Source organism: Alnus glutinosa, chromosome 2, assembly GCF_958979055.1.
Source record: "Alnus glutinosa chromosome 2, dhAlnGlut1.1, whole genome shotgun sequence".
Taxonomy (NCBI): Eukaryota; Viridiplantae; Streptophyta; class Magnoliopsida; order Fagales; family Betulaceae; genus Alnus; species Alnus glutinosa.
Window position 1 is genome coordinate 16,593,539 of NC_084887.1, and position 5,554 is coordinate 16,599,092.

Here is a 5,554-nt window from a genome sequence, read left to right on the forward strand (position 1 = left end):
CTTAATGGCCCAGTAGGCTCTGTGCTCCAACTCCACAGGCAGGTGGCATGCTTTCCTGTACACGATACGGTAAGGTGACATGCCAATCAGTGTCTTGAAAGTTGTCCGGTACGCCCATAATACATCGTTCAACCGGAGAGACCTATCTTTCCTTGACGGGTTCACCGTCTTCCCTAAAATCCTCTTGATCTCTCTGTTTGAAACCTCCACTTGTCCACTCGTCTGAGGGTGATAGGGAGTGGCAACCTTGTACGTGATGCAATATTTCTTCATCAGCTGCTCGAAGACCCGATTGCAGAAATGCTTTCCACCATCACTAATAATTGCTCAAGGAGTACCAAAACGAGCAAATATAGTGTCTTTTAAAAACTGAACCACAACTCTGTGGTCATTGGTCTTGCAGGCAACCGCCTCCACCCATTTGGACTCGTAGTCCACTGCAACCAGAATGTACAGATAGCCGAAGGAGAGTGGGAAAGGTCCCATGAAATCGATGCTCCACACATCAAAGATCTCGACAATAAGAATGGGGTTGAGGGGCATCATATTTCGGTGTGAAATACTCCCTAGCTTCTGATAGCGCTCACATGAAACACAATAAGTGTGAGCGTCTTGAAAGATGGTTGGCTAGTAAAAACCGCACTGCAAAATCTTTGCAGCTGTCTTCTTTGCACTGAAGTGGCCTCCACAGGCATGATCATGACAGAAGGAGATGACACTGGATTGGTCAGGCTCGGGAATGCATCTCCTAATGATTTGATCGGGACAATACTTGAACAAGTAAGGATTGTCCCAGAAAAAATTCTTCACCACGGACATGAATTTGGACTTATCTTGCCGCCCCCAATGCAAAGGCATTTGACCGGTGACAAGATAGTTCACTATGTCAGCAAACCATGGTGAGTGAGCATGAGCAATATGCATCAACTGCTCATCAGGGAAGGTCTCAGAAATGGGGACGGCTTCTTCCGTGAAGTCCACGGTAATCCTCGAGAAATGATCAGCCACCACGTTTTCAGAACCCTTCTTGTCCCGAATCTCAATGTCAAACTCTTGTAAGAGTAAAATCCACCGGATGAGGCGAGATTTAGCATCCTTTTTGGAGAAAAGATACTTCAATGCCGCATGATCTGAGTAGATGATGACTGCCAGCAGCTCCTTCTCAGTGGTCGAATAATTCAGCTAGGCATCGTTCAGAGTTCGACTTGCATAGTAAATGACGTGGGGAAGTTTGTCAATGCGCTGCCCCAACATAGCTCCAACGGTGTAATCGGACGCGTCACATATGATCTCGAAAGGTGTACCCCAGTTCGGGGGCTGAATGATGGGTGTAGACGTTAGAATTGCCTTCAAGGCCCCAAATGCCTTCTTACAGTCCTCGTCAAAAATGAAAGGGGCCTCCTTCACCAACAGTTTGCACAAGGGTTGGGCGATTTTGCTGAAGTCCTGGATGAATCGCCGATAAAATCCTGCATGGCTCCGAAAAGAGCAAACCTCCTTCACCGTCCGTGGGGGCAGAAGGTTGGATATTAGGTCTACCTTCGCCTTATCTACCTCTATCCCCCGACGAGAGATGACGTGCCCGAGCACAATTCCTTGTTGTACCATAAAATGGCACTTCTCCCAATTGAGCACCAGGTTCTTCTCTTTACACCTCACCAAGACTAACGTGAGGTGGTGCAAACACTCCTAAAAAGATGACCCGAAAACTGAGAAGTCGTCCATAAATATCTCCAGGAAACGCTCCACCATGTCAGAAAAGATGCTGATCATGCACCGTTGAAAAGTAGCGGGTGCATTGCATAAGCCAAAGGGCATGCGTCGGTAGGCGAACGTCCCGAACGGACAAGTGAAGGTCGTCTTCTCTTGGTCTTCAGGGTCCACAGGGACCTGGTTATATCCAGAATAACCATCCAAAAAACAGTAATACTCGTGCCCGGCCAAACGCTCCACCATTTGATCAATGAACGGAAGAGGAAAGTGATCTTTCCTGGTGGCGGTGTTCAGCTTGCGGTAGTCGATGCAGACTCTCCATCCAGACTGTACTCGAGTTGGGACCAACTCGCCTTCCTTGTTCTGCACGACTGTTACTCCAGCTCGCTTGGGCACGACATGAATGGGGCTCACCCATTTGCTGTCAGAGATTGGGTAGATGATTCCTGCATCCAATAACTTGATTACCTCTCCTCTGAAGACTTCCTGCATGGTCGGGTTGAGCCTTCTCTGTGGCTCCCTCGATGGTTTGGTGTCTTCCTCCAGATATATCTTGTGCATAACCACCGAGGGGCTGATTCCCTTAATATCCTCTATGGTCCAGTCTATAGCTTCTTTGTGCTCTCTCAACACGTCTAACAATTTCTCCTCCTGAGAAGCATGTAGATCCAAAGCTATGATTACAGGCAAAGTTTCGGCTGGACCTAGGAATTTATACTTAAGATTGTCCGGCAGGGGCTTAAGTTCATTCTTAGGAGGCTCAGGTACTGTTCCCTCCTCTTCTTCCTTGCTCACCAGAGGAGCAAACTCTAAAAGAGCATTTGCTTGCTCAAGTAACTCATCCAAGTCCAGATCCTCTCCGAACTGAGCAAAGCATACCTCCAGGGGATCTTTGGTGCTTGATTCTTCCTCTATGATTTCCTCAATCAAGCAGGCACTTCCAATTTCATCGCACTCCCTCGGCCTCTTGCTGATGTCAAAGATGTTCAACTCCACTGTCATATTGCCGAAGGAGATCTTCATTACCCCCGTCCTACAGTTGATCAGGGCGTTAGCCGTAGCTAAGAATGGTCACCCGAGGATCACCGGTATTTGAACTCCAACGTCCTATACCGGCTCAGTATCTAGCACTATAAAATCCACGGGGAAATAAAACTTGTCCACCTTAATCAAAACATCCTCCACTATTCCCCGTGGTATCTTAACTGACCGGTCAGCCAACTGCAGTGTCATGGAGGTGGGCTTCAATTCTCCTAACCCCAATTGCAGGTAAACTGAATAGGGCAGGAGATTGACACTGGCTCCAAGGTCTAGCAGTGCCTTCTCAATGTGGCTGATGCCTATTGTGCAGGAAATAGTGGGACATCCGGGGTCCTTATACTTGATAGGCAGCCTACATTGGAGGATTGAGCTGACTTGCTCGGTCAAGCAAACTCTTTTCGGGACATTGGTTTTCTATTTTACAGTTACCAAATCCTTCAAGAATTTAGCGTAAGACGACACTTGCTGGATGGCATCCAAGAACGGGATGTTGATTTGCACTTGTTTGAACACCTCCAGAATGTCCTCGAACTTTCCTCCCTTCTTTGGCGCGAGAAGTCTATCAGGGAATGGCGCCTTAGGTATGAACGACCTAGGAGGAGTCTCTATGGTTGGAGCTAATGTAGATGGCTCGACATCTCTCTTCTCTATGCTCCCGCTTCCTTGTTCTTCTTGTGCAGTAGGGTTCTCCTCAGGGTGAACCACTTGGTTGTCTACTTGTTTCCCTGACCTCAGTGTGACAACGGCTTGCACATGCTCTAGCCCATGCACTGCATTGGATGAACTTCCCTCATGGAACTGCAACTTTGGATTTGGCACAGGCTGACTAGGGAGCTTTCCCTTCTCTCTCTCTCCCCCAGGTGACTAGCAATTTGCCCGATCTGGGTCTCCATCTTGGCAATAGCTTGAGTGTTCACCATGGTAGCATTCTTCACGTCATTGATGGATTGGCCTGTGAGCTGGATGAAAGCTTTAAGAGTGTCTTCCAAAGAAGACTGTGAAGAAGAGGCAGGGGCTTGAGTAGGGGCTTGGTATGATGGTGCTGGTGGGATGGACAGCTTTGATGGTGAATCGGCTGATGAAATCTAGGGGGTATTGAGTATGGGATTGGTGAGGAACTCCCTCTTGAGTCATAGGCTGGTTCTGCTTCTAAGAAAAGTTAGGGTGGTTCCGCCACCCTGGATTGTATGATTCGGAGAAAGGTCCATTGGCTTGCTTCCTATAGCGTTGAAAGTGTTCACTTGCTCCATTGGTGACTTGACAAAAGCCGGCAATGATGGGCAAGTCTGTGCTAAGTGCATGGGACTAGCACAGATGGAACAGCAGTCAACATGGAATGGATTGGCAGCATTCAGGGATTTGCTAACAACTAGGGCTTCGAGGTCCAAGCCATGGAATGCGGGTAGGAGTTGGATGACATGAGGCTTGAGGTCAAAGTGAGTGGCATTGGTTGGGGGTAATACTATACATGAAGGAGAATTTGTTGCAACGGGTGCAAACAAATCGCTAAGTGTCCTAGTATGATCAACGTTTTCTCCCCGATTCCTCTCATTCTCATCCGCATGCATGTTATCTCCCATCTCAACAGAATTTCTAAACCTTTCCCTAAGAGTTCTTTCAATTTCGGGATCTAGAGATGTCAAGTCTAGGCACTACAAGAAATTTGGTCTTTAGCAACGACAATTTGTCGTTGCTAATAGTGTACAAGTCGTTGCTAATTCTTTTTAGCGACGCCATATCGTTGCTGATAAGTCCTTGCAAGAAGATGGTCCTTGTTACTCATCAGCAACGACTTTGTGTTGTCGCTAATAACTCCTTATCAGCAACGATTTTTTGTCGTTACTAATAAGCTTGGTGTCGTCGCAATCGGTGCCGTCGCTGATATTGTCTGATATTGTATACTTATTAGCAACGAGTTAAATGTCGTTGCTAATAGTGTGAATTATTAGTGACGACATTGATGTCGTTGCTGATAGTGGGTTATTAGCAACGACACTTATGTGGTTGCTGATAATCCACATTGATTACAACTTATTAGCAACAATCTCAGATCGTTGCTAATAATATTTATTTATTTATTTTTGTTAAATTTTTAATTTTATTTATATTATTATCAATACTAAATTTGCCATTAAATTCCTACACCAAACAAAATATTCCACTCTCTTTGAGTAAAATATGATTTACATTTAATTAAAAATACGAATTACAAGAAATATATATATGTTCAAGCCTAGCAACTAAAGTTCACATTGGACATAAATTACACTCAATCATTACACATTATTCCACATTATTTGATACATAGTTGCTTCTTCTTCTTCTTCTTGGATCCATGTACTTGCTTTCTTGTCGTTAAAAATTTTCTGTAAAGTTGAAGAAAGCACACTTTATATATAACTAGAGTATAATAAATTATTATGATACCCAAAAAAAAAAAAAAAAAAGGCATTTGATATAAATCACGAAATGGTGACCTATTCTAAATGTCAGAAGTAGAAAACCTGGCCATCTGGAATCTTTATAAGGAAGGATCGGCCAGAATTATCTGTTGGGATCTCATCCACTGCTACAGCAGCGCACTGGGATTTACTACCTAAGGTAAACAATCTTTCTGTCCGACCATCATCCCCAATGAATGATAGGCGCAAATCAGATGTTGGCAAAATTGTAAGATTCAGATTTCCCCTGCAACAATGTGGAGTAAAGTTCGATTTAAAGTTCAATTTAGGAGCATTGAAGAGTGAAATAATAACAAAATAACATCCAAACAAAGTAAATACAGTCAATACAATGTATT

General features: G+C 44.7%; 1 pseudogene; it reads right to left on the reverse strand.

Annotated features, from left to right (window-relative positions):
• Positions 1-231: 231 nt before the first annotated feature.
• Positions 232-4,491, reverse strand: LOC133860319 (uncharacterized; annotated as a pseudogene).
• Positions 4,492-5,554: the final 1,063 nt, after the last annotated feature.